At 45.7% G+C, this 10,151-nt stretch overlaps 1 protein-coding gene across 5 annotated transcripts in view; it reads right to left on the bottom strand.

Moving 5' to 3' along the window:
* LOC122434639 (uncharacterized protein CXorf49 homolog) overlaps window positions 1-10,151 on the bottom strand; it is a 31,923-nt gene that overhangs the window by 3,016 nt on the left and 18,756 nt on the right. The window lies entirely within an intron of this gene.

Below are 10,151 nucleotides of genomic sequence, written 5' to 3'. Positions count from 1 at the left end.
GTGCCTTTTCTCTTTTGTATATTCTTGCCTCCTTTGTCATAGATTAATCAACCACAGGTGCATGGGCTTATTTCCAGGCTTTCTATCCTGTTTTGTTGATCAATATTTCTGTTTTTGTGCCAGTACCACACTGCTTTGGCGACTGTTATCTTTGTAGTATACTCTGAAGCCCTGGAGCATAATTCCTCCAGCCCCATTTTCCCTCTCAAGATTTCTTTGCCTATTCATGGTCTTTTGTGTCTCCATACAAATTTTGAGATTTTTTGGTTCTAGTTCTGTGAAAGATACCATTGGTAACTTGATAAGGATTGCATTGGATCAGTAGATTGCATTGGGTAGTGTAGTCACTTTGACAGTTTTGATTCTTCCAATCCAAGCGAAGAGGCAGCAGTGAGCAGTGGCTTGAGTAAGATCTTAGTTCCCTGCCCAGGAATTTAACACGGCTACCCTGGATGAAAACCAGGAACCCTACCCACTAGACTGAAAATGGCTAGAGGCTAGAAGCAAGTATTCCCTAGCTCTTTCCCCATTGAAAAATGCATTTCTCAAGGAAGTAAAAACTTTAAGTCAGTTCAGCCACTCAGTCGTGTCCAACTCTTTGTGACCCCACGGACTGTATCATGCCAGGCTTCCCTGTCCACCACCAACTCCCAGAGCTTACTCAAACTCATGTCCATCGAGTCAGTGATACCATCCAACCATCTCATGCCCTGTTGTCCCCTTCTCCTCCTGCCTTCAATCTTTCCCAGCATCAAAGTCTTTTCCGATGAGTCAGTTTCTTCGCATCAGGTGGCCAAAGTATTGGAGCTTCGGTTTCAGCATCAGTCCTTCCAATGAATATTCAGGACTGATTTCCTTCAGGATGGACTGGTTTGATCTCCCTGCAGCCCAAGGGACTCTCAAGAGTCTTCTCCAGCACCACAGTTCAAAAGCATCAATTCTTCGGTGCTCAGCTTTCTTTATAGTCCACCTCTCACATCCATACGTGACTACTGGAAAAACCATAGCTTTGGCTAGATGGACCGTTATCAACAAAGTAATGTCTCTGCTTTTTAATATGCTGTCTAGCTTAGTCACAACTTTTCTTCCAAGGAGTAAGTGTCTTTTAGTTACATGGCTGCAGTCACCATCTGCAGTGATTTTGGAACCCAAGAAAATAAAGTTTGTCACTGTTTCCATTGTAAAAACAGGTACAAAGCTTATTATTAGTGAAGCAGCACAACAAGTGGGAGAGCACACAGAGAAACAGTTTGTTTAGTTAAGACAGAGCAAGGCACAGGAGAAAAGGAAAGCTATACCCATCTGAATGCAGAGTTCCAAAGAAGAGCAAGGAGAGATAAGAAAGCCTTCCTAAGTGATCAATGCAAAGAAAGAGAGGAAAACAATGGAATAGTAAAGTCTAGAGATCTTTTTGAGAAAATTAGAGATACCAAGGAAACATTTCATGCAAAGATGGGCATAATAAAGGACAGAAACGGTATGGACCTAACAGAACCAGAAGATATTCAGAAGAAGTGGCGAGAATACACAGAAGAACTATACAAAAAAGATCTTAATGACCCGGAAAACCACGATGGTGTGATCACTCACCTAGAGCCAGACATCCTGGAGTGTGAAGGCACATGGGCCTTAGGAAGCATGACTATGAACAAAGCTAGTGGAGGTCGGAATTCCAGTCGAGCTTTTTCAAATCCTAAAAGATGATGTTGTGAAAGTGCTGCACTCAATATGCCAGCAATTTTTAAAAACGCAGCTGTGACCACAGGACTGGAAAAGGTCAGTTTTTATCCCAATCACAAAGAAAGGCAATGCCAAAGAATGATCAAACTACTGCACAATTGCACTCATCTCACATGATAGCAAAGTAATGGTCAAAATTCTCCAAGCAAGGCTTCAACAGTACATGAGCCAAGAAATTCCAGATGTTCAAGCTTGATTAAGAAAAGGCAAAGGAGCCTTTCTAGCAAGTTGCCAACATCTGTTGGATCATCAGAAAAGCAAGGGAGTTCCAGAAAACATCTACTTCTGCTTTGTTGACTATGCCAGAGCCTTTGACTGTGTGGCTCATGACAAACTGTGGAAAATTCTTTAAGAGATGGGAATACCAGATCACCTGACCTGCCTCGTAAGAAATCAATATGCAGCAAGAAGAAATTGACATGGAACAACAGACTGGTTTTAAACTGGGAAAGGAGTATGTCAAGGCTGTATATTGCCATGTTGTTTATTTAACTTATATGCAGAGTACATTATGCAAAATGCCAGGCTGGATGAAGTACAACCTGGAATCAAGATTTCCAGGAGAAATATCAATAACCTTAGATACACAGATGACACCACCCTTATGGCACAAAGAGAAGAGGAACTAAAGAGCCTCTTGATGGAAGTAAAAGAATAGCGTGAAAAAGCTAGCTAAAAACTCAACATTCAAAACACCAAGACCATGGTATCCAGTCCCATCACTTCATGGCAAAAGATGGGGAAACAATGGACCATGACAGACTATTTTCTTGGGCTCCAAAATCATTGCAGATGGTGCCTGCAGCCATGAATATAAAAGACACTTGCTCCTTGGAAGAAAAACTATGACCAACCTAGACAGCGTATTAAAAAGCAGAGACATTACTTTGCCAACAAAGGTCCGTCTAGTCAAAGCTATGGTTTTTTCCAGTAGTCATATATGGATATGAGATTTGGACCATAAAGAAGTCTGATTGCTGAAGAATTGATGCTTTTGAACTGTGGTGTTGGAGAAGACTCTTGAGGGTCACTTGGACTGCAAGGAGATCCAACCAGTCCATCCTAAAGGAAATTGGTCCTGAATGTTCATTGGAAGGACTGATGATGCAGCTGAAGCTCCAATACTTTGGTCACCTGATGTGAAGAAGTGACTCATTGGAAAAGACCCTGATGCTGGGAAAGACTGAAGGCAGGAGGAAAAGGGGCAACAGTGCATGAGATGGTGGGATGATATCACTGACTCGATGGACATGAGTTTGACCAAGCTCCGGGAGTTGGTGACAGACAGGGAAGCCTGGCACGCTGCAGTCCATAGGGTGGCAAAGAAGGGGACACAACTGAGCGACTGAACTGAACTGAACTTAAGGCAAAGATACACACTTGGTGAGAAACAGTGTGGGCATCTGTCATAATGAGGAGGAGTGCAGTAAAGAGTCAGTTAAGTCATTTATATAGGGCAGTCCTTCTGGGTCTTAGTTATGTTTGGCCAGTTATCTGGTTTCTTTTCCCACATCTGACTTGCCCTAGGACCCTCCCCAACATGCATGCACTACTCTATTCCAAGATGGGCGCCAGCCCAGAGACCTATGGGGGAGACGGCATCACATACTATGAGGTGGTGCCCTTTTCTTTTTGACCCCCAAGGGGCACATTCTGCACATGTGCCGTGTCTCTCCTGCCCTGAGGATGGGAAATATGTGATCTCTTGATCTTTCACTCGAACAGGGTGTAGCCCCTCTCTGTCTCTGCCATAGCTATCATCTTACAGCGGCGTCAGGAGACAAAGCCTGACTACTCTGTTTCTGTTGTTATTTCTATTTCGAACTGCAAGCTGGAATCTGATTTAAGTATCTAGGCTCAAGCCCGCTTGCCTCCTTCCTCAGGAAATGTAAACTTTTTATTTAAATCATAGAAGGTTATTGGATTTTTCTCAAATGCTTTTTCTGCATATAGAGACCTATGGATTTGTGAAAATATTGAAAAATTCTTGTATCATATGATAAATCCCACTTGATCACACTGTATGGTCCTTTTAATGTACTGTTGGATTAGGTTTGCTACTGTTTTGTTGAGGATTTTGTGCCTATGTTCATCAGTGATAGCGACCTATAATTTTCTCTTTTGGTGGTATCTTTGTTTGCTTTTGGTATCAGGGTGACAGTGGGCTGATAGAATGAGTTTGGAATAGATTCAGAAGGATAGGTATTGACTCTTCCCTTAATGCCTGATAGAATTTGCCTGTGAAGTCATCTGGTCCTGGACTTTTGTTCGCTTGCATGTTGTTGTTCAGTCACTCAGTCATGTCTGACTCTTTTCGACCCCATGGATTGCAGCACGCCAGGATTCCTTTTCCTTCACCAACTCCCGGAGCTTGGTCAAACTCATGTCCATCGAGTCAGTGATGTAATAAAACCATCTCATCCCCTACCAGTCCTTTCTCCTCCCACGTTCAGTCTTTCCCAACACCAGGGTCTTTTCTAAAGAGTCGGCTCTTCACAACAGGTGGCCAAAGTATTGGAGCTTCAGCTTCAGAATCAGTCCTTCCAATGAATATTCGGGGCTGATTTTCTTTAGGATTGACTGGATGGATCTCCTTGCAGTCCAAGGGACCCTCAAGAGGCTTCACCACAGTTCAAAAGCATCAATTCTTCAGCAATCAGCCTTCTCTATGGTCCAACTCACACATCCATACGTGACTACTGAAAAAACCCTAGCTTTGACTAGACGGACCTTTGTTGGCAAAGTAGTGTCTCTGCTTTTCAATATGCTGTCTAGGTGTCTCATAGCTTTTCTTCAAGGAGCAAGTGTCTTTTAATTTCATGGTTGCACTCACCATCTGCAGTGATTTTGGAGCCCAAGAAAATAAAGTCTGTCACTGTTTCCGTTGTTCCCCCATCTATTTTTGACATGAAGTGATGGGACTGGATGCCATGATCTTAGCTTTTTAAATGTTGAGTTTTAAGCCAGCTTTTTCACCCTCCTCTTTCCCCTTCATCAGGAAGCTCTTTAGTTCCTCTTCACTTTCTGCCATAAGTGTGGTGTCATCTGCATATCTGAGGTTATTAATAAATATCCTGGCAATATTGATTCCAGGTTGTGCTTAATCCAGCCTGACATTTCGCATAATGTACTCTGCATTTAAGTTAAATAAGCAGGGTGACGATATACAGCCTTGATTTACTCCTTTCCCAATTTGATAACAGTCCATTGTTCCATGTCTGGTTCTAACTGTTGTTTCTTCATCTAAGTACACATTTCTCAGGAGGCAGGTAAGGTGGTAAAGTATTACCATCTCTTTAAGAATTTTCCAATTAAACAGAAGTAGGTGTTTTTCTGGAATTCTCTTGCTTTTTCTATGATCCAATGAATGTTGGCAATTTGATTTCTGGTTCCTCTGCCTTTTCTAAATCCAGCTTGAATACCTGGAAGTTCTCACTTATGTACCATTGAAGCCTCACTTTGAGAATTTTGAGCATTATTTTGCGAATGTGTGAATTGAGTGCAACTGTGCAGTAGTTTAAACATTCTAGGCATTGCCTTTCTTTGGGACTGGAATGAGAAGAAAACATACTTGTACATAGATTATATGATTCTCAAACATGTAGTGGGGCTGACTGGTGTGTGTGTGTGTGTGTGTGTGTGTGTGTATACTTTAATTAATTTTATTTCATCAAGTCTCCTTTTGATCATTAATCTTTCGATAGAAAGCATTAGGTGATCAAGTATTTCGTCTCTCAGTTGGTTCTTCACTTGCCCTGGGTCCACTAGGTCCCTCCTTGTTGGGTCCTAGACCCAGCCCTCTGTTTCCTTTTAGAGGGTGTTAATAGTTAAGATGTCTGGAAAGGAATAAAAGTCAGCTCCAAGTTGTTCAATAGGAGTACCCTAATTTTAACATACATGTGCATTATACGCATGCATTACTTTAAAGAGAATTATATATGTGATCAATAGTTTCAAGTTCTTTAGATATCATTATTTTACTAGGAACAGGTGATACATGGTGCAAAAATCAAGACACTATCACTTTGTAAGATACACAAACTGTAATCAAAGTTGCCAACAAACAGGAGGATATCATTAGTAAAGATTGAAACCAGTACCCTGTTCAACCAAATCATTTTCCTAGCATTTCCCTTAAACTGGGAAGAGGATCATTCAGAGTGGAAATGTGACTTTTCATATACATCATAAAGGGGGTTGCATTAGAAGACTCATCAGGTATAAAAATACAGCATTCACTATGTGTTAGAGTATAAGGTCCCCCTTGGGAAGCTGTTAGAATATTGAGGGCCATGCATTCTGCAGGACTGCGTTACTCATTGTGGAAATTTCTGAACTGAGCAAACTAATGGCTTGGTTACTATCATTAAAGGCTTCCTGGGTGAATTTTGTTAAAGCTTCTATATGAGTAGTGATATCTTCTATTCCAGCTGAAGGAATAAATATTGTGGCCAAATAATCATACCATTGGAGAACTGATTGAACCCAGCATGCCCACATTGAAGGCAGACTGAGAACGGCTGCTTTCAGGGTACCTGCAGGCAACGTTGAGCCTAAAGGAGACCTACTGTACACCTTCCTAACCAACCCGGGGGGACCCAAGGTCAAAACTTTGTTCCATACACCTACTGGATCCAGTTAGGAGCTATCCAATGTATTTCCCAGCCAATGAAAACCACACTTCAGAACCTGAAACATACATACACTCAAAGGCTATCAAACATTAGATAGGATTCATTTGGGGTTTTAATAAATTTACAAACATGTATCCAACACCATCATCCAGCAACTTGCAGTATGAAGTCAGGGGGATGCTTTTGAAATCGATGATAATGGCCTGATCCATTCTTTTGGACTGCCACACTTGTATCTGCTGGATGCTACACCATGTTGCCTTGATTCCTTTGCTTACTGATGAGAATTGGGAGTGTTCTCAGTTTTTCCCATCACCAACACCACTGTGCATGTGTTTTTGTACACTACTAGTACCAGCGTGTCTCCAGAAGATGTACCAGGCAGTGGACTTCCTGGAACAGAGAAAAAATAGCTTTATTTTTTTTTTCAAGATTTAAGACCTTTGGCTCAAAGCAAGGACTCTGGAGTCATATAGCTTGGTTTCAATTCTGCCACTGATCTGCACGGGCCAAATGCCCTTGGGCCAGTGGCTGAACCTCTCGGAACCTGTTTCCTCACCTGTAAGAGGCTGGTAATCATTGGTACTATAGTCCTAGGAGCCTCACAAGGAAGCATTACTGTTTATGTACAGCACTCAGAAGAGTACCAGGCACAGAGGCCCTGCTGTATAAATTGCTTTTTTTATAGATTTTGCCAAATTACCTCCCAAATGGAACTCTGCAAGACAGTGGTGCACACTGTCACAGGGGTTTGCTTCTAACCTCTCCCACTCTCGGAATGGTTAAGCTCTTGGAAGCTTGTCATCCTAGAGTGTGAAATCCAATTCATGATTTCAGTTTACATCACCAGGATCAGTGGTGGTGAGCATCTTTGCGGGTGTAACTGGACATTGAGACTCTCTATACTTTGAATTGCCTCAGAGTGGGGAAAGAGCTGAGGGAGTGAGGTCAACCCTAGTCTATCCCCCAAATCTGCTTGCCAAGAACATTTGATGGAAACAGATGAGGCAGATTGCATGCAGAACAAAAATAGGATCCCTTTGCCCTCTGGCCACGTATGGAGAAGTACACCGACCACTGATCACTGACTGTGGGATTCCTCTGCCCAGTCTCTCATTGGGTCCTAAGGCTTGTGGTGGAAGGGAGGCTGGCAAATGCTTTTAGCACATTCTAAGTGCCCAGCGTCTCCATTCTGACGTTTCATCCTCACCTCCCAGGAGACCAGGGCCCTCAGGACCCTCCTGCCTCCCGCTCCACCCAGTTTGTACAGAGTCAGGGCTCAGGGCTGTGACTCTAATCAGAAAGGGAAGGCAGGACAGGAGGAGGTGGGATGAGAGGCTTGACAGAGGTACTCATACCATCACCTTCATCCGCCAACTCATCAACTGCCCTGATGACCCTTGGGCTTGGCAGCAAACTGGAGGAGGCCTTTGGCCCCACTGATTCCTCGAGGGGGCGGGCAAACAAGGCGCGTGCTGGTTGGTAGGAACCAGATCAATAAGGAGGCCATGGCTGGGGCGTCCCAGGCTTGCTGAAAGCCTGGGGCAGTTTGCCACAATCTTGTGTGTGCGGTGCCTGTGGTGCTTGACCGCTCACTCCAGATGCCGCTGGCCTCACCTTCCGTGATCGCCACCACCACTGCCACCACAACTTGGTTGATAAATCATCACCAACCCAGGTGCGGGGGCCACCCAGATGGCTACATGAGCTCCCCGGATGATGAAGTGTCAGTTTGTGGAGCGGGTTTCGGCTCAGAGGGCAGGGAGCAGACCTGCATCCCTCAGGCCGGCTCCACAGCCCCGCAGGGACTTGGACTGCGCTCCAAGGTGAGGACACCGCGAAGCGGTGAGTGTGAGGGTGGAGATGGGTACCCAAACCCTGAGGGATTCAACTCAGAGTGGGAGGTGCAGGAACCTAGGATGCTGTGGCGAAATCTGTGGCCAGGAGGGCCCGGGAGGCCGTGACACCGATGGCGGTGGTGGGAGAAGACAACGACCCAAATAGAGACTCAGTCACAAGGGGCCAAGCGAGTAGGCCAGGCCCCTCCTCTCTCCCCACTCTTCTCCCTCCCACCCTCCCCAGGACACACATCTTCACCCGTGCTCCCTCTGTCCGTCCCTCAGGGGTCGTCATTGGGTGCCCCTTGGTCAGTGGGTCATTAGGATGTCAGATTGGGGTCCTTTTACTAGGGACAAATGTTAAAGTAGCACTTTGGGTGTGCTGGGCTCGGTTTTCCACCCTTGGACTGTTTCCAGTCTCCGCGAGGCTGAGACTAGAGAGGAAGGGAGGGCTGGTAGCTTAATTGTGTCAAGGAGACCCCTTAAAAGCTTCACAGAGCTTCAGTGTTTAGATGAATGACTTTCCTGAATCCTACTTCTTAGCTGTTCCCCAAACCTTCTTTCAAGGGGCCCGGGCTTTCTCAGTGCTGCACTGTTGTCCCCCACTCAGCTCTGCCTGCTGGCCTGGGGCCGACTGATGGAGAAGTGCTAAAGAGATCAGCCTTTCAATTCTCTTCCCATTCCCCTGCCTCAGCCCAGTCCCAAATCACGCCTGCTCATGCACACACACAGACACAGTCGTATAAATGCACTGGTACACACATACATACATACATACACACACGCACACACATGCACACACACACATCATTAGTCCAGATTGGTGAAAAATCTTTGTTTTAGCTTCCCACTCACTGGGCATGGCCATCTTCTCCATGGGCACATCATGGAGAACCCAGCAGTGATGACCTCAACATCAGAGACCCCCAAGATCAGGGAAACTCAGAGCCCTTGGCCCTAAACCTGGGAAGAGTCATGCCCAGAGGACCTGAACCCTCAGATGAGTGTCTTGGGTTTTGATATGGGGGGAGGGAACCGGGGGTGAGGGCAGAAACCTCTCTCTCTCTCTCTCCTGGGGGCTCAGCCTTGCTCTTAGGCAGCTTCTTCCATGGGAAATGATGTCAACAGGGCTGGCCCTAGCCCCATCATCTGTGTGGGATTTGTTTGGCAGAGGTGATCGGTGGCAGTGCCCCAACAGCTTCTCTGGCTGTAAACTTGCAGGTTAATAGCCTTTTCTGTGAAGTGCTCTTCACCCACATTGCTCTCCCAGGTGCTGGCTGTGGCTGCAGCTCTGAGAGGCTCGAACCCAGAACCACAGTCTTTGGGGACCACAGTGGTGAAAATGCAGCCCTTGGGGAACAGGGGAGGCAGGCTTATTGCCAGCAGATCGAGGTGCTGCCTCACCTCGCGTTAGAGTCTGGTTGACCCTTTCCACCTCACTAGGAGCCTGGGAAGATGGATTGTGTGCCCTTTCCCTCTCAGGTGACCAGGAACCAGCTGACCATGGCCCAAGACTGGAAAGGAAGCAGCAGCCACCGGGAATGCTGGACTGTCCTCGGGTAATGCTTCCTCTGGCTCCTGAAATGCACACCCAATCCTCATGGTGGAATCTGGATCCAAGTGCAACTGAAATGTTTGGGCCTCCCCACCTTGTCCCCATCCCACACCCCTCAGAAGGAGCCCACCTTCTGTCCACTGAGAAAATTCTTTCCCTTGCCATTCTAGACACCTGGCTTTGGTATGGATGGCCCTGTGGAGAGGAGAAAAAGGAGGCGACGGGAGGGCAGTCTATACTAACCTTTTCTCTTCGTCCCATGTCTTCTGGCCTATTGTCTGGTGCTACGGAGAGAAATAGACGACTTTAAGGAGCAATACAGTATCAGGAACCAGGGACAGAGAACCGTGTGTTCTCAGTGCAGAAGCAGGATGTGCACTTGGG

This window comes from Cervus canadensis, chromosome X (genome assembly GCF_019320065.1).
Source record: "Cervus canadensis isolate Bull #8, Minnesota chromosome X, ASM1932006v1, whole genome shotgun sequence".
Taxonomy (NCBI): Eukaryota; Metazoa; Chordata; class Mammalia; order Artiodactyla; family Cervidae; genus Cervus; species Cervus canadensis.
This window is presented reverse-complemented; position numbering and strand designations above follow the sequence as displayed.